Genomic DNA, 25,923 nt, shown 5'->3' on the forward strand with positions numbered 1-25,923 from the left:
GTTAAAATATATAATAGTTATAAATTAATTCGTTTAGTTCTAATTATGTATACGGGCATTTATGTATACTTGTATAAACGTGTACAAATCTTTATGTATAAGACAAATAATTCGTTTTTTTTATTTTTTTTATTATATATACTGTATAAAAATATAAGTAGCCACACTTACTGTTTCGGGAAAATAGGTACATATATTTAAATAATAAGGTTGTACTAGATCACAATTCTCTTTAAAATACGAAGGAATATAATAATATTAATGCAAAAAGCAAAATATAGAGGGTTAGTGCGTACTTCACACGAAAAATATCTTAACTTTGTTAACCAGAATTCCAGATCAAACATGGTTGACATTAAGTGTACACCTACGATCGTTTATCGAGCTTCAGTTACATGAATTTTTCCAAAACGTATCGTGCCTGAAACGTAATTTTGGCAACGGACACAATCAAACAAATCAATAGCACAAAAACACAAAACAAGGATAACCAGTTAGGAAAGTGACCCAACTAAGAGGGTATATGCATAATACAGCAATAAACACAGTGGATAAGGAAGCGCATCCATGCTCGAAAAGCTCACCCAACTGCGATGACATATTTATTCGTCTGGCTAGTTTTCCGGCTATTGAATCTAGGCTTTGATAAAGAAACAGGTCAAAAGCGCAAAAGAGGCGCGTCCACCGGTGTGTAGGAGTTATTTTGCCTGAGCTATAACGAGCTAATATGAATGTTAAGACAACATTGACCATTAGACTGACAATCGTAATTAAATTCGGTGCTAACCGCAGGGGATTTTCGAGACCAAACAATTCCACTGTGGCTGTAGTCAAGGATCTAACAGACTTGCATTATAACATTGATATCTGTGTTCCGAAAAGTTTTTCAGCAGTTGTGTTGTTACTATGCGATTCTCTTTGTAGACATAGTATAGATTTCTTTTTCATCGTTGGTAATAATGCTATAATTTTCACTTATATTCATGTGCTTTCATAGATTCGCAAGATATACAGTTTTGTTATATTTCTATAAATATTTCATTTGCATTATTTCTAATTATGTTTTCTATATGAACGAATATTCTGTATTATCTCTGCAAACATTACTTTATTTAATTGAATAGAAGATGCCCTTTTTCTACTTTCTTGCAAATACAGACTTTATTCTGATTAGATTTCTCTTTTTTATCGTTCGTTTTTGTTTTTTTAAATATTAGCGTAACTTTTATTTCAGTACAATTTAAACTTTGTTTAAAATTCGAAAGCAATTTCTACAATTAGTTGATTAATTCGTTTATTCTTTTTTTTCTTTTTGAAACCACCCCAAAGTAAGCAAGCTCACGGATCCCCTTTTTTTTTTTACCCGAAAAAGCGCAAAGCAAAAAAACGTACGTTAGAACACAATGTCCTAATGTTAACTCTCCTCGTGCGCGGAATTAAGGAGACGTAATGATACGAAGGCGCATTCTTATCAAACACACATAGCGTATCCAAGAGTCAAACTTTGTCTGTAATATCTGCAAACTAACGCATCATTCTCTCTTACATCGCTCTCATTCTCGTCTAGAACAAGAACGCCATATCCCAAGTCAGCAGTTGTTGAGCATGCAAATTAATAATAAATAATAAACCTGCTGCATTGAATCAAAATTCCATCACTATTATCCCATCAGATCAACATGATCAATCCTTTAGCAATACTCCAAATCTCACTGAACTAAGTGATGATACTCCGGGCTCAACTTGTGAAGCCGCTACAGCCTCAAGCACTCGCCAAACCTTTAATACCCATTTAGAATCCAACACATATTAAATACATGTCGATGTTTGCGTTAGTGACACAAAATCTCCCATTAGCGCTCCTAAAAAACATATTAAAAACCCATATTACGGCACACTATCAGCAACCCCAGGCCGTATGTGCACTATTAATACAAGTCCGCATGTAGATCACCAATTTCAAGTTCAGACGTTTATTTTTGCAGTATTTGTAATTACATTTTTCAGTATTTGTACGTTAACACATCCTAATTGTGAAATTTGCCTTTAGCTGACGCCTCTATGGGAAATAACTTTGCCAGAAAATTATCTTAGAAGGAATTAGAAAAGACTCTTAGTCATCATTTATCGCCCAAAATAGTGCTTTTGGATGGATTATTACGCGAAAAGTAAAAACCACCTGTATAATCAATAGCCTCACATTTTAATACTATTAACATTAGTCAGCAATTGCAAAAATTTTGGAAAGTACGCAAAATCACACGTCCTCAACAAGCTTTGTAAAAAACTGTTTGTTTCAACGACTATAAGGGATCCAAATGGCCGGTGTATGGTGCACTTACTCTTTATGCGAGGATGTCTTGCACCTAAAACCTTTGTCCGATCTCGTCAAAACGTCCTATCGTAGTTCCTGCTTAAGGAAGTTCGCCTTTTAACGTGCCCAAACATCAAAACGGTGTATGATGATAGTCACAAAGAACATTCAATACTCAATCACATGAAATAAATGCCCTCTGAGGTTATTATTAACGATGGTAGTAATTATTATTTACCACACCACGCCGTGTTTACCCCGATAACGTAAGTGCTAAATTACGAGTGGTATGTAATGCATCTCACCCAACTCCAACACTCACAATGAAGTGCTTTATCCTGGAACAGGCTTACAAGCTCATTTAACGGTTTTGACATTAAGATGGCATATGTTTCGTTATGTATATAAAGCAGACATTGAAAAAATTAACTGACAAATTTTTATTCACCCCTCACAAATAAAATATCAACCAATAACCTTTCATGAAAGCCATGGCTTTGAAGTTTTCGAAATGCGCACAAGGGCCTTCGGTGTTAACTGTGCCCATACTTGGCTATCCAAACTATTTTAGGTGTGGCTCAACAAAATGAAAAGAGATTTCCAAAAATTGCAAGTGTTATAGGAAAAAACATATACGTCGATGATGTCTTAGCTAGTGCTCATGATTTGAAATCTGCATATGCAACTTTAACCGGCGTGAACTTTGTATTGCAATATGCAGGGTTTGTTTTACAAAAATTGATCGCAAACGACCTTAGATTACTTGAGAAATCTTATCGGTAAAGAATTTCTATCACTGAAAGCCAATAATATTGTTACGGGAATCCCAAATCCAGTTCATTCCGGCTAATTAATTTTCCCACAGAAAGAAATTCCCTAGACAGGGACAAAACCAAGTGCAAAACGTTATGTTTTATTGTTTATTTGTTTTGCCACCAAGGCAATACACCTTAAAGCTAATAGTCATTTACCTACTAAAACCTTTTAACTGCTTTTTCCAGGTTCTTTGCTCGTCACAGTTACCCAGACATAATATAGTTATCTAAACAGCCTTTATCGGAGGACAGCCAACGACATTCTCACCAAACCTATCAGCAAATTGGTTATTACCTATGTCTACTTAAAATTTATATTAACACTTCTCGTATTCTAACAACAGTACATCTTGATATTTCTCTTATTATAGTAACGCGGGCCAGTCGGCGCTTAAAGAAGTAATGGTCTGGTCCTTCCCGAATTGAGACTAGCATTTTGGATACATCGTCGTAACGTAATCAACTTCACCGAAAATATTCAAGTCGCACACCTCGATGAAAAGCACGTTATGCCAAAGTATGCCATCTTTGCAATCAAAAGCATCCATTGTCGTCGCTTTAGGAAAATGGGTCCAGAAGAGATACAGGTTTGTGTGTGACTTATAGGTATTGACCATTTCGGCTTACCGTCTTTGCAAAATCTTCCTTTACAAACTTGCCGTCGTTTTAGGAAAATGAATAAAATCCTCTTTTTTAAGTTAATAGTTCTATTTAAACGAGTTGGAGGCTTAAGATAATCCAAAAATTCTTCTGTTGAGTTGAGAGAAAGTATAAATAAAAATTAGAAAAGTTATATCAAAGGCTTATAAGGAAAAGCTTTGTTATCGATTGGAGATTGACGAAACCATATTGTTATTATAAAATAGGGTATTTTATTACAGTCCTAAACACCTCCTAAATAAAATTCATTAAATATTTTACCCTATTTCCCTCCATTGCTCTCTTAGTGATTGCTATATACAATTGTTTGTTACACAAATTAGGTCCTAAATAAATGAATTATTGGAAATTTTTGGCATGTAGGGTAGCTTAACTTGGAAAACTTACCTAAATTCGTAACGTACTTATAAACGTAATTAAAGTGCTTATCCGTACTTCCTAACAGAGCTCCCTGGCAGATGTAGCATTTAGTGTTTTGGTTCTGCGTTAGTTGCTGATGTTGGGCTAGTTGTTGAGTGAATGCGGAATTCTTCCAATATTTGGAATGCAGTTCACTTATTTTCTGCTGTATATGAGCAAGAAAATTAGCCATACAGGTTTCTCCCAATGAAAGAAATAAATAAAAAAATTCAGTTAGTTATCTAATCAGATAACATCATAATATAATTACCAACAAAATTATGCTGTTTATCATGCTTTTCATTATACATATATTTTATGGATATGTTTATGTTATAAAAGACCACGCCCATCGCTTCTATTAAAGAGTTCTATGGAGTATTGCAAGATGGTGAATTTACAAATTTTAAATTCTGCCGTCGCCCAACCGCCATCTCGTTCCCAGTACTCTAGCTGCTTTTGCAACCTCAATAAAAAGTTGGTCAATCTTATCCTTAACTCCACTGCTTTCTTTTGCAGAAAAAAACTTTCGTTGGAAAAGCCCAAAATTCTATTGGATCCAATTTTCCGATATCGGTGGAGATGTGATGGAACCATTTTATTTTAAAAGCACGGCCGCAAATGGGTATGTATTCCGTCTTCACCATAAAAAGTTGGCCTGGGGAGCAACAAATCGCAATGGCGCGAACGTTCAACTTGGTACTCTTCTCAAAAAAACTGCCGCGTTTAGCGGCGTTACTCGTAGAATGTCTGTCATTTTGTTTAAATGCCATTTCACATTGTGGTGCGAATGATACAGGTTAGTATGGAATAGTTCGCACTGAATTCCAATTGCCTGGCAAAAATAACAGATTGTTACACGGTCCTTCTTTCGCAGATCAACTTGGTCTAAACCCATTTGATAGGCTTTCGCAAACTTCGTGCAGTAATGGTCCAACTCTGGCAACTCTGTCGCGCGGTATAGTCGTCTATATTTTGTTTCGGCAATTAATATTTTAATTTTTTGTTGAATTTCGTGGCTATTCTGCCTTATAGTGTGTGAATTTATAATATACTTTGAGAAGAAAGTGAGTGAATTCAAAGCAAAAGAAATATTTTTCGTTTACGCTTTGATTCATTTGATTTTTGCAAAAAAAAATTTTGAGCTCTGATATAAATCTCTCTTTTTTTTTGTTTTCTCTCTTTTTTCTCTGTTATTTTTTCGCTGTTTGGAGTTTGTGTTGCTAGTGATCTCTCGTTACAGTGTCAACGTAACAGAGAAGTTTTGCACAAATTTGGTTGATAAATTTTTATGTTCAGGATTTGTTTTTAGTGATTTTTGTGTCCGTTCTTCATAATCCACAACTGTCCTTTTGACTGGACATGGAGTGTTTATATACACCTTGTCGGGCGAAATCTGGCCCAGATTCTGATAGATTCGTTTCTTGTTGGCTCTGCGAGCGCTTTGGTCATGCAAAGTGTGCCGGTATTCTCGGCCGTGCTGCTGACGCAGTCGCTGATCCGTCTAAAGGGTTAAGATGGTCATGTCCCGACTGTAACCAACGGGACATTGACTTTTATAAACTTTTCACGGAGACCCGTTATGGTTTCTCGGAATTGAGTAGAAATCTCGGCTCCTTGTGGGAAAAGTTTGAGCTCATTAAGCCTAAGTTTGATGAGTGGCGTTTTATTGGATACTCATCTTCTACTCGTAGCGTAGCGTGTGGGACGTCACCTCTGGCTTTCTCCAAATCTGATTCGTTGGTACAAGTTACCGCTCCCTCTAACTCTAAAATGAACAGTAATGTTTCCGATATTCCTGAGTCGGTTGGTAGCAAAACAGTTACAAACAAGCCGGCAAGTCCATCGGTTTTAAGCTACGCTGAAGTGGCAAGGGTATCTCCGCCCAGAGCCGCCACTCACTCTAATCAAGCGCCATCGCCTAAAAGTAATGAAGAGAAAAATAAATCATCCTCTCCTCCTGGCTGTTCGCGTGTGAATGCTGGTCACCAGACTGGGCAAGTCTCACAAGCTGCCGGTACAAGGGCGATAACCCCATCTATATTCTCCCCAACTCGAAACTCTCCTACCGTGAACCACCCTCCTGTTCCAAACAATGACATTTGCTTGACGGCAGTTCCTCCCAGAACGGCAATATTTGTGTCAAGACTGGCACCTGAAACTTCGGTGGATAACATAAAAAGTTATCTGGCGACGAAAGTCCCATCAGTCAACTTAAAGCGTGTTAGCATCTTCAAAATGGCTCCTTCTCAAGCTAGGGCAATCTCCTCTTTTAAAATATTAGTTCCGACTGAAAACAGTGATATGTTGTTAAACAAATCACTGTGGCCTGTTGGATTCTTAATTAAGGAATTTATCCCACGTGATCGACCCCGTAGTACTAATGCAGTAGCGCTTTCCCATTCAAAAAACTAAATGTTTCTTCAGGCTCGTTATCGCTTATATATCAATATGTTAGGGGCCTAAATTCGAAAATTCGTTCCACTTTTCTAAATTCAGTGAGCACGGAATTTTTCTGTTTGGCCTTTACTGAAACTTGGCTAAAACCCGATCTTCATTCGTCGGAACTCTTTCATAATTCTTTCCAAGTCTTCAGAGAGGATCGAGTGAATCGCATTGGTGGTGGTATTTTAATTGCCAAATCTGCGTCAGTCCCGTCCAATTTAATTGAAGTTCCCACTTCTCCTGACGTTGAATTTATCGCTATTCGTGCAAATATGCCTGATAAACATCTATTTATAACCTGTTCATATATTCTGATATCTCCATTTACAAGAAACACGCTGCCCTCATTTGTGAAGTGGCCAAGCGGTCTAGACCCACCGATTTTGTCGTTGCATTGGGTGACTTCAATTTGCCTCAAGTCACTTGGTGTAACACTGATAATTCTGGCTGTTTGGTTCCTACTTCAACGTCTGATAGGGCTGTTGTGTTCTTTAGTGAATTGTTTGATTATAATTTGGGTCAATATAATCGTACCCCTAATTGTAATGGTAGACTGCTTGATCTCTGCTTTGCCAATTTTCCCGAGATTTACGTAAATCGTTGTCCACCTTTTAGTTTACCTGACGATCCTTATCATCCATCAATATGCATTTCCTTTCATCATATGAATGATGGTTTGTTGAATTGCCTTAATGTGCCAAATCAACCTTTTTTAAATAATTATTATGATTTTCATAAAATCAATATTGTATTACTAAAACATCGTCTTTCACATTTGACCCTTGATTTCTCAACCGGTAGTATTGAAAGCTTATTGTCATCGTTCTACAATACATTAAATCTAGCTATTGCTGCATCTGTTCCGACCAAGCATTGTCGACCTCGACGCAGGTGTCCTCCATGGTTTAATAAGACAATTAAATATCACAAGAATAGAAAAAACTCGCTATTCAAAAAGTATTCGAAAAGTGGCTCTGCGCTCGACTATGTCGCTTACGCCGTGGCGAGACATAGATTTAACACCCTCAACCATCATTATTACTGCAGATACCTTCAGTTCATTAAATCCTCTCTGTTTGCTAATCCTAAATTCTTCTTTAAATTTGTTAACTCTAAAAGAAAAATTTCCACATATCCCTCTCATGTTTCTTTTAATGGCTCTGATTCCTCGGATGATTTTGATATCTCAAATCTATTTGCTGAGTATTTCCGACGAAACTTTTCGATTGCTAATTTCGATTTATCAGCAAACTACCCATATCCTATAACTAACTCGGTTTCAATACTTAACTTGGTTATTTCGGAAGATGACGTTTTTAAAGGGTTGAGTTCCCTAAAATACAGTTGTTCGCCTGGACCTGATGGAATTCCATCATGTGTACTTAAATCTTGCGCTGTCGAGTTATGTGGTGTGATCTCAAAGATTTTTAACATGTCCTTGTATTTAGGTGTTTTCCCTTCATGTTGGAAGAGTAGTTTCCTTATTCCTATCCACAAAAATGGAAGCAGACAATTTGTTGAGAACTACAGGGGCATAGCCAAGTTGAGTGTCTTGCCCAAGTTGTTCGAGCGTATTGTGACTCAGCATTTGGCCTTTGCCATTAATTCGTATATTTCTCCGCACCAGCACGGCTTTCGGAAAGGGCGATCTACAGTCACCAACTTGTTAGAGTTTACCTGTCATGTTTTCAAGGCTTTTTCTAGTGGCTCTCGCACAGATGCTATTTATTTAAGCAAAGCATTTGATATGGTTAACCATAGACTACTTATCTTTAAACTCCAAGCCTCTGGTTTCCCACCCTACTTAGTGAAATGGATAAGCTCTTATCTGCACAATAGATCCTTCAGGGTTTTGTTTAACTTCATCACCTCGGATGAATTCCCCGTTATCTCTGGCGTACTTCAAGGAAGTCACCTAGGTCCCATTTTATTTAGTTTATACATTAACGATCTCCCATCGGAGATAATTCGAGCCAGATCTTAATGTATGCTGATGACGTAAAACTGTTTTCTTCCTTCTGTCTAGAATCGCAATCACATCACCTTCAAAGTGACTTGAATAATTTGGTTGCATGGTTCTCTTTGAATCTGCTGAAAATAAATCTGAGTAAATGTAGGAAGCTTTCATTCTCAAGAAGAAAGTCATTCATTACTCAGTATTTCATAGATTCGCATAAGTTGGAGGATGTCGATTCGATCACAGATTTAGGCGTTCTATTTGACCATAGGTTACGTTTCAACTTGCATATTGAGCTCTCGATAAGCAAAGCGAGGTCCGCGCTTGGTTTTATAAAAAGGTGGTCCAAAGAGCTTGATTATCCCCACATTACGAAAAGGCTGTACATGTGTTTGGTTAGACCTATACTTGGGTATGCCTCTGTTTTGTGGTCTTCTTCATATAGGTGCTACGTCGATTCAATTGAATCCGTTCAAAAGTAATTCTTTTTGTTGCCCTTAGGAATTTGGGCTGGGATCCGATTGCTTCTCTTCCTCTGTATGAAAATAGGTTGCTTCTGCTGTCCTTACCGTCTCTTGAGAAACGTAGGTTTGTTCTTGGCGCTTCCTTTGTAATCAAAGTAATAAATGGTGCTATTGACACGCCTTCATTACTTGGTGAAATAAGCTTTAATGTCCCTAACCGCTTCTCCAGTCACTTTAGCTTGGTTAAGCTTAGTCAGTGTAAGTTTAATTATGAGCTGTTCAATCCGCTCAGAGTCGTTTGCAAGAACCTAAATGACGTCTACCACTTATTCTCGTTATCGGACTCTTTAAAGTCCATTAAAGCAACATTGCTTAATACGCGCGATTTACCTATGTCGCATTTAAATTAGCTTTTATCCTAAAAAATCGTTACGTTTCGAAAATCAATTATTGACAATTTATTATCGGTTGCCAGGCTTATGCATGTTTGCGATGGTTTAGGGGTTCATTTGCAATTTGGTCCTGTACCGGTTGTAAGTGTGTCCCTATGCTGATAGTGTACATGCTTTTTTTTCTTTTTTCTTTTTTTTTTCTTCTTATTTGTTTTATTATACTTATACTAAATTTTATTATTAATTAATATAAGTTTTGCATTAAGAGCCAATTGAACTCGACTGTTATTTGTTTAGTTGAGTTTCTAGTATAAGTAGAATAAATAAATAAATAAATAAATAAAATATTAATAAAACTGTTCGATTGAAAATAAAAAAATAAAAAATTTTTGATTATTTTTAGAATAAATTAAGAGAAAACTCTGCTCATATAGGATAGAAATTTCGGCGAACTTACTTCCAAGCTTTACCTGTAAAATTCCCTCTATTTTCATTGTTAAATGTTTCTTGATAAATACTTTTATATATGATCATAAAATAATAAATAAAATGAAATTTTGGATTTTTTGTTGTTCTTAAGTATCATAACACTGACGCTTTTTTCTCTTTCAGCGGGGTATTTGCACGAATGGAAATAACAACAATAAAAGTGCAGATAAAAAGGATTCTAAAATGCCATACGGTGAAATAGTCGCACCACCTAGAGTGTACTTTCTATTTCTTTTCTTGGATGTTTGTCTATGCATTTCTATGCACGTTCATGTTTTATTGTAAATTAATTAATTATATGTTCTCTAAAGAATTCTTTTTTCAGTTCTTCATTAGGACGTATATAATAAGAAAAAAATTGTTTCAAAGACATTTTTGTGAAAGTAATATGAGCATGTGCAATTGTGATTTACGATCTTCATATCTTCCTCCAGGAAACCCCCGTTTTGTTGGAAAATTGAGTTCGTTTTTAATTGTTTGTAGCGTGTTTATAGACAGGAGGGAAGAATATGTGTTGTTAGTTTAGGAGGACAGGTTAGGTATGCGTTGTTGTTTGTTGATGGGATTCATAATATGTGATGAATACAATGTTTGTTGTAAAAAGTATAGAACTTTATGCATGCGTTAGTGTTGTGAGTTGGTTAAAACGATGTCTGATTTGTTTGTGTGCGTGCGTTTTTCTATGCGAGTTGGAGGCAGGTTATCTTCCCAAATACTACTGGCCTGCTCCAGCAATATGCCCGATTCGCCATCCATGGCGCCGACGTGCTAACACTATACTCCTTCGCACTCTTCACCATATTTTGCATCTTTGGGTGGGACATTTGCGGGCTCGCTTATTAGTTTTCGCTGACCTTTCTAAGCATGGCAGTTCTCAAAGCATCTTTGACATGAACTTGCATACAGTGCTCCAAGCTTCCGTACTGACAATGATATCAGTGACGAATCTTACATACATCAAAATATTGCGAACTGGGCGTCCTCCGCTACATCAGCGCAGCTCGGACATAATAGTTAGGTGTCGTATCCGAATATGTGCAAGTACACCCGGCAGCAATCACTCAGGAATTGAGTAAAATAGCACTCTGCCGACCTATTGTTCTACCTTCCGCATAAGAGCGAACTTCGACTTACCTTTCAGCGATTCTTCGTGACCCTATTGCGACTTTCTCGTCGGGACGAACCGTTCCTCCTTCCTCATTGTTTCTAGGGGCTGACAGTTCGTTCCACGCCGCCCATAGGTGCGCCTCGTCTGCCAACGCGAAGGCTGCTTCCTTCGAGACTGCGCAGAATCCGTATATTTGTCGCAGAGCGCTACCATACTGGGCTGACATACATGATGATCGAAGTCGCCACAGTGACTATATTCTTCATTGTAGATGACTTCAGCCCTCCTAAGTTCACCATTATTCTCACTAATGCCGCCTGAATACGTGGGGCTTTCCGCGCCACACAATCTCTGTGACATTTGAGGTTGAGTCAATGACCTATGATGATTCCCGGATATTTGAGAGCGCGGGATGAATGTGTGATATACCCTCCGACTCGTATTTTACACACTTCCACCGCTTCTGTTTTGTGCTCCTCCAACTTCAAGCTCAGCTCGCTCAACCACAGCTTTGCAACAAAAGTGAACCAGGTATTGGTAATTGTGGGACGCGTGCTGTTAATTTGTACACCTCTATACTGTCGTTTCTTTCATACATTTGTTTACAGAGATCTCTAAGTGGTTTTCGTGGATACACTGCCGTGAATAATTAACCCCACGTTGCCCGATGGCATACGAAACGCAAATGTAAATATGCAATTCTTTATTTTTTTATGTTATTGGTTTATAGTTTTACACACTTTTAAACCGTAATTAATTATAAAAGCACAAAAGTGTTTAAATTAATTGAATTATATTCAACTTTTTATCGTGATATTCATTTTCATTTTTGCAACCAGCACTTGGTGCTCTCGTCAATAAGTGTCTTTCTATTTTTTACTTGTTTACAGTTATTTTTTGGCTTACTGCATGTTTTCTGTGTCTTTAATAGTATATAGTTTGCGTTTAACTGGAGAGATCGTTTTCGAGTACGTGACATACTTCTTTGTTTATTACCTTTTCACAAACTCTATCTTGTCTATTACTTTTTGACATAGGGAGTTTTTTGCATCATTTCGAACAAAAGCGAGTCCTGATTCTGAACGATTCATTGCTTGTTGGCTTTGCGAAAGTTTTGCCATGCGAAGTGTGCAGATATCAAAGACCCTGCTAAAAATCCCGTCCTAGATGCTTCGAAAGGATTACGTTAATCATGTCCCGACTGAAGTAATCGGAGTATTGACAATGTTAAACTGTTTTCTTCCTTCTTGGAATCGTAATAGTATCAGCTTCAAATTGACTTTAATAATTTGGTTACATGATGTTCGTTAAATTTTATAATATTCTAAAAAAGTGCAGCAAGCTTTCTTTCTCAAGGAGGAAGTCATTCAATAATGATTCGCAAAAGTTGGAAAACGTTCATTCGATCTTCGATTTAGGGATTCTACTCGACCAAAGATTACGTTTTAATTTGTACATTGAGCATAAAACTATGTCACTGTTGGATTACATTAAAAGGTGTTCCAAAGAGCTTAAGGATCCTTACATTACAAAAAAGCTATACATGTGCTTAGTTAGACTAATACCTGAGCACGCCTATGTTGTGTGGTTTCTTTCCTGTAAATGTCATGTAGATTCAATTGAATTCATCGAAAGCAATTCTCACTGTTTGCACTTAGGAATTTGGGCTGACACCCGCTTATCTCACTGTCGCCTTATGAAAATAGGTTGCTTCCGTTATCCTTACCGTCACTTAAGAAACGTAGATTTATTCTAAGCGTTTCCTTCTTAATTAGGTTAATTAGCGCTTTTATCTATTCGCCCACATTACTTGGTGAGGTAAGCTTCAACGTCCCAACGTTCATATAACAGCGATTTGCGCTCTCTACTATTTAGCCTCTCTACATTCGCGGTTCTTAGCCCATCAAGCAAGGGGAAGGCCTCTTCATCCTACAGGCATTGGTAAAACGCAGAGCCTCAAGGTCCAGAGGGGTGCACATATCAGTAGCTATAGAGCGCGACTAGAGACCGTTTTAAAAACGGGCAAACACACCAACAGCATTACGTGTTGGCAGCTCAAGATCTTATTTTGCCCTACAATCGACGTGACATTCGGGCACCACACCGAAGCTCCATCTGTTGCACAAGCAAAAAAGAGTCAGCCGTATATTACCCGAACGTCACACCTGTAAGGCCCCATTCGCACCGTAGGACACGAAGAAACTGCCCTACCACATTCATAAGTTTATTCTTAACCTTATCAAGGTGCGGAATAAATTTGCGCCGATCATACATGCTAATACCTAAGTACTTGATTTCAGTCTCAAACTTAACACTGACCCCATTCACTTTTATCACTGGAAGTCTGCCCGACGGGAGACTACCTTTTAGTAGCATCATCGCAGATTTCTCCAATGATACATCAACGCCAACGCTGTGTCCCCAAGCACTGATCACTCTCATAGCGCTTTCACCGCTTTCTGCTATTAACTTCCGAGCCATACCTTGTCATGAGGCCCAGCTCAGCTTTCGGTAGAGCGGTTAATTTATTTGACCTGGCATGCTGGACCGCATAACAATAATACAAAAACACAGCAAAAAAAAGGAAAATGCAAAATAAAAAAAATATTTAATACCGGAAAACGGTGTAAGTCCGCTTATAAGGTCCGTTGTCCGCATAGTACGTTGGTCCGGTTTTAATCCATCTGTCACTGTCCCCAGTCCCCTACCCCCACTCGCGACTACACCTGAACATGCCCTCGCTACAGCGTAGTCTACCTAATCACTCATTCTTACTCTACATTCATTGTTAAATACACTGGTTGCTCACCATTGCTGGCATTTGGTCAACGTACAATAATACCTGACTAGTGAGAGCGGCAGTTTCCAAAACAGATGTGACTTCTTCGGGGGAGACATACAATGGTTGCTCCAGTCGCTGGGGTTTTACAAAAGAAATGTGTGCGCAACAGCTGCAATATGGTCGTCCCTTCTAAGCAAGGCAGGCAGCACGTAAAGCAATAACGGTAAGAAATAGGAACCAACTTGCTCAGCCGTCTTAACGAACACCACAAGTCAATAGCAAACCTCCGTGTACCGGTGCATTCACCGTTCAATAATTGTATTTCAATGTTTCCCTTTCACGATAATTTGAGCACAACCTCAATATTTGGCCAAGAAAAAAAGATTTTCCTTTGTTTTACTTCGGCAATTATTTTTTTCCCCCTTTTTTCTTTATTATTTCAAATTAACACTTCAATCAATGTACGGTTTTTACATGTAGACACTTTGGCTTTGTTTAATTGTATTTTTTGCTTAATTATTTGATTTTGCTTTTCTACGAAGGCAAATGAGCACTCCAAGTTTTTTTTTTCAAAGAAAATTTTCCACGTCTACCAGGATGACTTGATGTGGCATTTCACAAAAAAAAAAACCTCAACAGTTTTGCTTTTTCTTCTTCCTTGTTGTTATAAATTGTTAATTATGACAAAAACTGTGCCACTAGCCATAAAAGTCGTAATCATAATCGACTATGAATTTCTAGCAATGATGTCCACAGTGTTTGATTTAAAAAACTTTAAAATTAGTTAAATCATTTTCATTTCTTCCTTTTTTTTCAGTTCCTTTTTCTTTTTTTTTTTTTGTGAATAATTTTACATCGATTAGTCCTTTGTTTTAAGAATCTATATGTTTTTTTTTTAAAAGTTTATTTTTATTGCAACCCTTCACTTTTTTTCTTTTTTTTTTCTTTTGTGAATAATTTTACATCAATTTGTCCTTTGTTTCACGAATCCTATTTTCTTGAAGATTGTCAAAATTTGATTTATAAAATCATTTACTTAAATAATCGAACATCAAATGACTTTATATACACATTTCCATTTTTAGAGAGAATATTATATTAAATGCACTTTTTCTTTGGAACCTTTTACTCTGCTTATAAGTTTTAAGAATCTATATGTTTTTTTAAAAGCTTATTTTTTCTGCAGCCGTTCACTTCTGTAGTTGATGCTTCACTCCTCAAACGATCAGATAAACGAGAAAAACCACCACCAAGTTTCTTCGCATGATTTTTCTCTCTCTCTTCTCTTTTGCATACCTAACGGCTAGCCGCTATTATGCAGAGAAACAGTAAAATCATGCGATATCATATAACGGCAGGCTCTTATTATAACACTCGTGGCAAGCTCCCTCCCTGAACTTTGTTCGCGGACTAAGATGAGTAGTTTATTTGATATGCAGAGAAATTAAGTATTCCACTGACTCCGTCGCACATGCCTTCTAACTGCCTTAACAAACCACCCATCATAATGTGTCCACTGATGGATCCTTTTGGATAATCGCTAAGCTCATTCCTGAAGACAATCTCGTTTCTGCCGACAACAAAACCTCACCTCTGAGATAAATAGCTGGCCCAGAGTTTAATTTCCAAGCAATTTACCTCTCCCATTCTGGCAAGTACATTATTCCATTTGAGATGGTCAAACGCACTCTTACAGTGAATAACCATGCCTAAGACATATTTCTCGTCACAATCCCTGACACAAGTCTGCACATGTGCCCAGACATGTTCCGTAAGGATACCCTTGTACTCGCGTACAGATAATTAAGAATAACCTTCCAAATGACTTTAGCCATCTCCACGGTAATTCCGTCAATGCTTTGGGATCTTTCTGATTTGACTTTCGAAATTGCTTACCCAACTTCATACTTTTCCGAGGGAGGAGTAATAGGCGAAAACCCAATACTTGGAAGCATCTCATCATCGTGTCCAGGGAAGATTGTTCCCAGTAATGCGTCCAGACACTCTCTCCAGGTGTGCTCCATTTGAAATTCGAAAACACCCTATCTTTAAACGTTTTGTCCCGTTGATAACACGATAGACTTAAAAGTCCTCACAATTTTGGGCGACAAACTTTCTCCAGTTGACCTCTTTAGTCTCAATAAGAATGGCATTGCCTCAATTCGACTCATCCCTGAACAGCATTCGCGGCATTAGACTTTCTCGCGGCAGATGGCCTTTCTTTTCTCGGACAGACTACATGTCCACGACTTTACCCACCTTTGATTTGCTTTGCGACATCTCTTGAGAAGCACTTCTCTTACTTTCTTGATTCTGATTCTTTCTTCTTCTCTTTTATTACATATTTCGTTGACTTTTAAAAGAAAATAACAAAGAGATAGGGATCAAGGTGCATTTTGGACTGAATAATAAAAAAGGGAATAGTTCTTCTCAGTATATGCAGTATTGTCAAACCACTACACCTTCAATAAATTTTTTAAATAAGTATCAGTTAATAGGTATCGAAATTAGAATTTTATTGCATGTAATGCATATTTGTTTAGAAAGGATCGGTCAGCTCGTTAATATGTAGAAATTAAGAAGTCTCTTTTACTTAATTTAATATTTACTCGTACATGTATGAAAATTATATTTGACAATCAATATATCCATGCAATAAATATGCATGCATATGCTGAAATAATATACCTTTCTAAAACCAAATTTTTTAATTAAATTGTTTTAAGACAGAGGCATATAAAGCTTTGCCGGATAATACGTATGTGAAAATTTATGTAATCTTCCCCGAAGAGGAGATTTTACTACGTTTGCTCTTCCAGTTGGAACACCAAAAAATAAAAAAAAAGGGCATTTAACCATGATACACCCGTATCTCCGTATGCCTGTTTACCAGATGTTGTCAAAATGTCGACGGCCGCGCGTATTATTCCTAGACGACGTGCATGGGTCTAATTTGAAAGCAGACAATTTAAAATTCATTACAGATCTCGATCTGAAAGTTGATAATTCGTTTACAAAGTCTATCTAAAATTGCAAGAAACAGGCGGACGAGAAAAGTAGACCGACAGACGAACATACATGCTTAGATGCAAGCATCAGAAAATTCAGAATCACATTCTGAGTAGAACTGTGAAATAAAGTGTAAGTCTATAGCGGTTATGTATAGATGGATCACAAGCATTTCTAATAGACACCGGTGCAAAAATCCCACCATTCGACAAAACTAGAAGGACCAAATTTAATAAAATATATCACAATTAAAGTTTATAGGTTTAGTAAGCAACATCTATCAGAAGGAAGGAAAATATATATGTATGTGAAAGGAGATGCAAAAATTCGAATCAAGCCGAACGTAACTTCTCTCCGGTTTTTGGTAGGCCTTCACGTTAAATTTAGTATGTGCTCGTAAGACTAAAACAAGTTCTGCAAATCTTGAGAGTAAAAGTGAGAAATGCCTGTTCACTTTGAATTTTTTCGCGCAGCAGTACTCCATAAGCCACCCTTGGATAGTACCAGTTATTATATTTTACTAGTCTCTTGCAGTTGCTGAGCGCGTTAAACCGTTGCGGACAGTGAAAAATTAAAAATTCCGACTTTCTGGTGTTGCCAACCACTAGCATCGACAAAAAATATGTTGCGATTTCTCCAACTGATCGCTCCATAACAATTTCGCAAATCAGCCTTTTAGCTATTAAAAAAGCACTAGATAGCATTACAACGTATATAGACTCTATATCGATTCTACGCGATGGGAATTTACTTGTCCACGCTGGGAACCCGCGCGCAACCGAAAACCTCATAAAGTCGAAATCGTTAGCTAATTTATGTACTGTTTCCGCTAAATTACATGACAAACTGAACTCAGTTAGAGGCACAATTTATACCCGGTGCATAAAATATATGCCAATAGATGAAATAGTTCGCGAAATAGGCAATCAAGGAGTGACTGAAGTCTACAAATTCACTGAATTAAATGACGACGGAAAAACCCGCTCTCCTACGGGAAGGATTATTATGACTCTTGAACGCTACCGGTGTAGCATACTTAAAGGGCTCTAAACAGAATCTGACTACCTCGACGAAGTAGCGAAATTCTTCACTATGTTAAAATAGCAACACACGGGTGTGTATTCATGCCAGCCCGTCACGGAGATTGCCAAGTCGCATAATCTACTATTTTGAGTTCCAGGTCGTTTAAATTCGCTAGCAAGTCATCTATGGCCACGGTTCAAATAAGAGGAGAGAGTACGCCCCGTTCGGGCCAGCCTTTATTAGCCTTGATAGTTAAGAATGTCTCTGCCGGCTCTGAAGTAACAAGCCTGGAATTCAGCATATCGATTAATTTTATTTTATTTATTATTTTATTTACTTATACATGAACTAAAACAAATTAACAGACTAATTCAGTTGACTCCTAGAAGTAAGTCTTATACAAATTAATATTAAAAACTACTATCAAGTGTATAAAGGGAACAAGAAAAAAAAATAATACAGACAAGTAAAAAAAATGTAATATTTATTAAATAATAATTCATGTATAAATAAATAAAAAGGAAAAAAAAAGCATTTACACAACTAGCACAGAAGCAAACCCATAACACAGAAGCAAATTGCAAATTTGGATTCTGGGAACTACTTTGAGCGGGTTAAACAGCTTAGCTGAGTGAACATGAAGTGCCTGGAGAAGCGGTTCGGGACAATAAAACTTATCTCACCAGGTAATGTAGACGAATCAATAGTAGCCTTAATTCATATAATTAGAAGGGAGATACCAAGAATAAATCTACGTTTCTCACGCTAAGGATAACAAAAGCACCCTATTTTCATAAAGAGGCAAAGAGACAAGCGGGTCAGTATCCAAGTGATAATAATTGATTTTTATACTCCAAGGCTCTATCTACAGCCGTCTATGAGGTGCTATTAAAGGCCTCTTGCATAACGATTAAGGCGAGCAGACACGCCCCCCTCGTCTCGTGAAGTTGGTGATACATCCGCGTTCCACTTGGAAGTATTCGTCTACGCGCTCCAGAGGTCCTATCAGTTGCCCATCTTTTTTCCATTGATTTATATGCTTAGCGTTTTTAAACAGGTGTAATTGAGTATGTGTTTTCGCTTCGCAAATTTAAAGCTGCAAATACTCAAAAGACAGATTAAGATTAGGTTAAGGGAAGCGGATAACTTGCGTAAACCTTCATCATTTATTATGTGCGCATGAGCGATTAAACAAATAGAAATTTTGAACAATATGAAAAACTTATTTTGATTCATTGATAATAATGGCGAAAATGCTAGGAAAGCGTCAGACACATGTATAGTAATTAATTTTTTATTCAACAAGCGCTGAACGACTTGTTAATTCTTTATTTTAAATTTTAAATTTAATAATTTGAATGATTCGTTAATTATTAAGACTTAGAGATAAATATTAAGATTTGTTTCAATTTTGATAATTTTTTTATATACCCTAAAATTACTTATATTCGTAACTTCAGCTTATAAGTTTATTATTATAAACATAATAAGTCGGAGTCCACCACCACTTCCCTCTCTCTTCACTCGATTATGTATATAACGTGCTACGGAGATAATAAAAAACGAATATAAAACCTAATCGAAATTAAATAAGCTTTGGCTATGTTGTTACTAATTAACTATAATCCGCGGTATACTTAATGATTTCCTCAATTACTTTCTTCCTAAACTTTCGAGAGCACAATAATATTAAGAAAGTAATGTTATGGCTTCATACGATTCTGCAAGCCACACCCCTTTTAACAAGGTTGACATAGATTTTTGTCCAGCTACTATTCTAACAGTATCATGCAGTATCTGGACAATAATATGATCGCGAACTATTTCATCAGCTTAATTTTGACCACTGCTCAACAGACCAGTTAAAGTTATTTTGCAGGCTTGCATGTGAAGATGCAATCCAGCCTTTACATCACCGTTTAGGCCACATTTCTGGCTTTAGAAATTCGAGCAGTTACAATGTGTTGTTTTGACAAAAAGTGCTGCGATAATTTCGAAGTGAACGAAAAAAAAGAAAAGTATCCAAATATTTTTAGGCTTGTTCGCTCTGTTTATACTTAACTCGAAATTTGCAATTTCTGAATAAATATTCGCTTTGCGGTTTTTACTTAATTTTTGTGGTAGAAAGTGAATGGAAAAGTTGATAAAGAAAGTTATACAATATTACATCTTATTTCAAGCAAAAAAGATTGGAAACGCCTTTATGGTTAAGTTAGTTAATGCTTTAACCCTCTCACCTATTTTACTTATAACCGATAACCTCAACATTTCAAAGCGAGTGTCGAGGCCACTGCCTTTTGTTTATATGTTGACTATGAAATTATGACGGATTTGTACATAAAGACATAGCGGATTATAAATTGACGGTCGCCAAAGGTAGTCTTCATTATCATCTTCACTACGTTTTCTATACACAATGCGTTTATCGATCGTGCCTTTCAAGTATCTCTTCAAGCCTTGACTGCTTCCAAGTGGGATTTACCAGGGTTGATTCAATATCCACTAAGCAAATTAACTGCGTTAAAAGCCCCTGATTGACTTATTTAAGCACCAACCAGCAACCACCCAATCGCCTGTATGCATGGAATGTTTGCCATTTCTGGTTTACCTTCTTCGTCTTTTGAACACACTGGCAGATAGTTTCTGATTATATTCCATTGGAGTGGAAACTGATTTGAAAGGCATTCACTCCACATCATACCAAGATATCTGCTATGTAACGGGACAGATTGATTTTGGTGGTATCATTACTTCTGTTGATTTTTGTAGCGCGTACTGAAGACACCTCTCCCATACCTTTCATTTTTAACTTTCCGACGAGTTTGGTTTACAGCGATTCAACAGGCTTCAAGTTGTTTCGAAAAATTAGAACTGTAATGTATTTAATATACCTACTTAGTTTAAATCTAATCTTTGAAGCGTATTTATTGTTGACCTACATGGTTATATTTTATTTCCGCTAATGCGTAAGCACTTACATGTTTTATTGTTGCCATTAGCATTTATTTGTATTTGACCTAATATTAACTATTAGTAACGAAAATATTATTTGTAATTACACTTTAGTATATAAGGTGCACATTACAAAAGTCACAGTTGACATCGACTTGTGTTTTGAATAGTGCGCGTTTTGTTTTTCGTCTGCGATTTTTTAATTACTTTCGGTGTTTTTGTGTGTTTAACTCGCGTGTTTGCTGTGGTTTTGGAAAAACTGATTATCGCAAATACGATATTTGCTTTTGTTTTCTGTAAATGTAATAAAAAAGTAAAAAAAAAAGCAAAAAACATAAAAGAAAAATAAACATAAAATATTGAAAACAATTGTCATTATCCTCAGCAGTTCCCAAACCTTTTTAAGTGAGTGGTTATTTCATAATTTACTAAATAATAGACAACCATAAGGCATAATTGCCCCGGAGCCGCCAGATAAAAACTCAAATAGATTTCATCTATTAGCAGACGTGTTTCCACAAAGAAAAAAAATTAAAAATTCCGATTTTCCGGTGTTGTGATTTCTCCAACTGATCCCTCCATTACAATTTCGCAAATCAGCCCTTTTGCCATTAAAAAAGCACTAGATGGCATTACAACATATACAGATTCTATATCGATTCTACGCGATGGGAATTTCCTTCTCATCGCTGGAAACCCGCGCGCAACCGAAAAGCTCATAAAATTGATAACTTATGTGCTATATCTGCTAAACTGCATGACAAACTGAACTCGGTTAAAGGCGTAGTTTATGCCCCATGATTGAAGCATGTGCCGTAAGATGAAATTTTTCGCAAAATGGGCAGTCAAGGAATGACTGAAGTCTATCAATTCATCAAATTAAATGACGATGGAAAAATCCGCTCCCCTACAGGAACAATTATTTTGACTTTTGACCGCTATCGGCTACCGCCAACTGTTGATGTAGCTTGGTACAAATGTAAAGTAGAACTCTGCATTCCAAATCCTATGAGGTGTAAAAACTGCCAACGCCTGAGTCATACGGCAAAAAAATGCACCAGTGCTCCATCTTGTCCTAACTGTGGTCTTCCTCCACATGCTGAAAACTGTACGCGTAGCTTGCGCTTAAATTGCAACGATCAACATTCGGCGTTAGCCAAACAACGCCCACGTTTTATGCAAATGCGTGGAATTCTAAAAATCAAAACAGGAAACTACTGTAGTATGGGTGAAGCCCGACGCAAGTACAGGGATATGAATCCATCTGGAACGCAAAGAATTAGCAATAGCAACACCTACGCTGTTGTCGCGTCGCAAATCGTGCTTAATAAGCCTTTAACTCCAACTCCTTCCAATGAAAAATCTGTTTTACCATCAACCAAAAATTACGTTGCGAAACCAGTCCCATTACCTGCCAAAGATAATATTGAAAAAATCAAAGTATCAAGTATACCTCACGAACGCATAAATTCAAGCTCAAACATACGAGCCGTAGCGATACAAATAATGTTAAACATAAAATTTACAGTGCTTTCGCTCTATATCCCTTCGCAATCGTTTTCTCAGCAAGAACTCTACGATTTATTTTCCAGTGCTTTCATCGAAAATAAAAGAACTCCAATTTCTCTTTCAAATTGTATTGAGAGATGCCACCTTCCTGGAAAATTGCATATCTACCTTAGAACTTGAAAGTTGTCTCTCCAAACCGAAGGAGAGGACACCTGGTCTAGACCTATCAAATGATCAGTGCGCTGTCTAATTCAAGTAAAAAGAAATTACTTGACCCATATAATACGGTATTTTTGGCTGGCCATATACCGTACATGTTGAAACTGGCAACAGTTGTTCCAATTCCAAAGTCAAAAAATGTCTCCATCGCATCGGATTATCGCCCAATCTCTCTTTTATCTTACCTCTCAAAGATATTGGAAAAGACTATGGCATCTAGATTATCTTGCTTTCTTGAGTTCAGGAACCTGATAATAAAGCAACAAGGTGGTTTCAAGCGGGGTAGAGGGTGCATCGACGCTCTGTTACATATTAATTATTTTACAAGCAAAGCAATTTACGAACGAAATCATGTAACGATTCTCTCAATTGATCTAACAGAGTTTGTCTTCATGGTGTTTAAGACTCTTGAAATCATGGAATTTTGGACCCAAATTTTTGAACTACATCAAATCATTCATGTCGCATCGGCAGTTTAAAGTCAGAATCAACAATCATCTTTCTGATTCCTTTCTGCCAATGAATGGCATTCCGCAAGGATCTCCCCTTTCTGTCACGCTTTTGCAGATCGCCTTCAATGAAATTAGCAAAGTTCTTTGCCGAGTACCAAGAGTGGAACATTGTCTCTACGCAGACGTTGTATGCATTTTTACAAAAGAAAAAGATGGCACAAAGGCAATCAACATCCTCCAAACTATTAGACGAGGGATATCAAACTCGTCAGGGGCTAAAATTTCCATAAAAAGTCTAAAAAAACGACGGAAAAACTAAAATGTTATGGGTACCAAGTCACATCGGTTTATTGGGAAATGAGCAGGCTGATCGAGCCGCGAAGTATGCTGCTTCTGCTCCTCTAGTTGTGGATGATGTCATGGAAAACTTGGATCTTCAAAGGTACATTGGAAGAAAAGTGAAAGAGAAAATTTCAGAAGGAAATTTATAATATCATCATTAACACTACTCTTCCTTTAACCGTCAATTAACTTCACCTTTATATCCAACATATGTTGAGAAAACCAAGATCAAAACATTTTCGAGAATTCGCTGTGGACAAATTCTCACTATAAAGCACATTCTCTGCGATTGCCTTAACTTTTCCTTGGCTAGAAGTATTGTATTTGGAACGATTAAACCTTCAGAACCGAATATCAATTCTATATATTACTTTATTAATACTACGAAGCTCATTATCTAATGTACATTTATTTAAATTAGAGCCGATAGCCTGTGTTGCTAGTGCTCAATGTTTTTTTTTTTGTCTAAGAATTTATTTCATTAGTCTAAAATTATAATAATAATAATAATAATAATAATAATACAAATACATTAATATTCACTAAACATAGATGCTATCAATACAACTGTGCACATCAACTTAAAAAAAAACAATATTAAAACAAAAAACACGCAATTCATCGAAATAAGGGATGGAATGCACTTTGCATAAATTGCATGCAAAGGCATCCACACACACAACATCGGTAAGAAAAAGCAAACAAACATAGAAGCTGAAAAACATACGAAAAACAAGAACACAACAACAACACCGGGCATTCAACGGCCCATAAGAGCCTGTGCTAAATCAAATGGCGCAAAGTGCTCGCCGCGAGAAACCCGCTACGCCGAATACGACGAATTGAAGAGAAACAAGTTGGCATAAAAATGCGAAGGAGAGACAGCAAATATCAAACGGCCAGAAAATATCAAAAACCGGAAAAAAATTTAATGAAACAAAACTCGTGTGCTGTTTAAAAAAAAAATAAAATAAAATAAAAAGATTAAAAAAAAAAATGCAAGAAGAAATTTTTGAAACATTTGCATAAAACTGAAAGAAAGAAAAAGTGTGTGTTAGAGAAAGGAACAAAAAATTGAAGATGCCCTTGAACTGATTCAAAATGAATCGCAAAAAAAAAACCAAAAAAATAGCTAAACTATACGTTAACCATTTAAACAATTTTTAAAATATCAGTACAAAAATTTTGGACATTAATGCTCAAAATCTATGGTCGGTTAATATTACTACTCTCATATCTAATGGCACAAGTTTTTTAATTAGTAATATCTTACGCACAAAAGTAAAGCCATTAAGAAAAAGTAAGCAAATAAGTAAGTAATATTGTTAAAGAAGCATATCAATTACAAAACAAAACTTTGAAAAGAATATATTAACAAATCAAAAACATGTAATTTGTATTTTATTGAACCAAAACAAAACACTAATGGATACACGTACATGCGTTCATGTAGAGACCGGTTACATATATGGCAATTGTAAACGATTATTAAAGCCCATATAATTCTAAAAACAAAAAAGAACAAAATCAGAAAAACAACAATTGCAGATTTATTGTATACTTGAAAATTTGTCTAAACGGAAACTTTATTAAAAGCCAACGAAACTGCATTGAAAACGCAGAAACAGTCTTTTCTAAGGTATTTTTATTTATTTATTTATATATTTTAATTCTACTTATACATGAACTTTGTAACGGCCGCGAACAAACCTTGGGTAGAGTGTCTGTCGGTCTGTGTCAACCGCAAGTATCGCAATAACGGCATGCCGTTAGGCAAAATCGTGTGATTTTGTGGTACCGTTTATAAATCGCTTGATCTTGCGGGATATAATTGCTTTGTTCTTTTCTTCTTTTCCCTTTCATTAAGATAAGCAAAATCATGTGATTTTGCGGTATTCCATTTTATGCTTTTACAAGAACAGACAGAATCGTGTGATTTTGCGGTATTCCCTTTTTCTTTTACAAGAATAAGCAAAATCGCATGATCTTGAGGGATTTTGCTTGCTTTTGCGAGAGTAGCGCCAAGCCACTATAGAGAGCACCAGAAAGAAGAAGAGAAGAATTGAGCAGGGATGAGAAGTCTGTCTGTGTTTTTGTTTCGAAGATATAGGGGAGAATTACTTGGCCTCTGCTGAGGTGCGGACGTGTCCGCGAGCTTAGTCTAAAAGCGGATAAATAAAACTATTTTTAAAATTGAGCCTTCAAGTGCAAAAAAAAAAGAAAAAAAAAAGGGACAAAAGACTAACAGCAACTAATGTGAGAGATCTTTTTAAAGTTCGCGTGTAAAGAAGGTGGAATAGCGCTTAAAGCTTACAGTTTTGCAAAATAGTGTCTAAAAATAATGGAAAAAGAAGTTATTAAGAACTTTATAAAAGAAATACAGGTCGGCAGGGATAAAGTAATTGTTAAACGTTAAAAAAAACAAAAAAAAAAGGTTTGCTTGCATCGAGTAAAGAAATGTGAGGAAATCATCATTATTGTTATTTTCGATAAATTTCCATGTGTGCAATATAAAAATGCATGTACGAATGAGTGTATACAAATTATGTAAAGAAATTGTGTATTTCATAGAAAAATATAATAAGTAAAATA

At 36.5% G+C, this 25,923-nt stretch overlaps 1 pseudogene; it reads right to left on the bottom strand.

The window, feature by feature from the left end:
- Positions 1–215: 215 nt before the first annotated feature.
- On the bottom strand, positions 216–11,403 carry LOC119642625 (annotated as a pseudogene).
- Between the last annotated feature and the right edge of the window lie 14,520 nt (positions 11,404–25,923).

This window comes from Glossina fuscipes, unplaced genomic scaffold (assembly GCF_014805625.2).
Source record: "Glossina fuscipes isolate IAEA_lab_2018 unplaced genomic scaffold, Yale_Gfus_2 238, whole genome shotgun sequence".
Classification (NCBI taxonomy): Eukaryota; Metazoa; Arthropoda; class Insecta; order Diptera; family Glossinidae; genus Glossina; species Glossina fuscipes.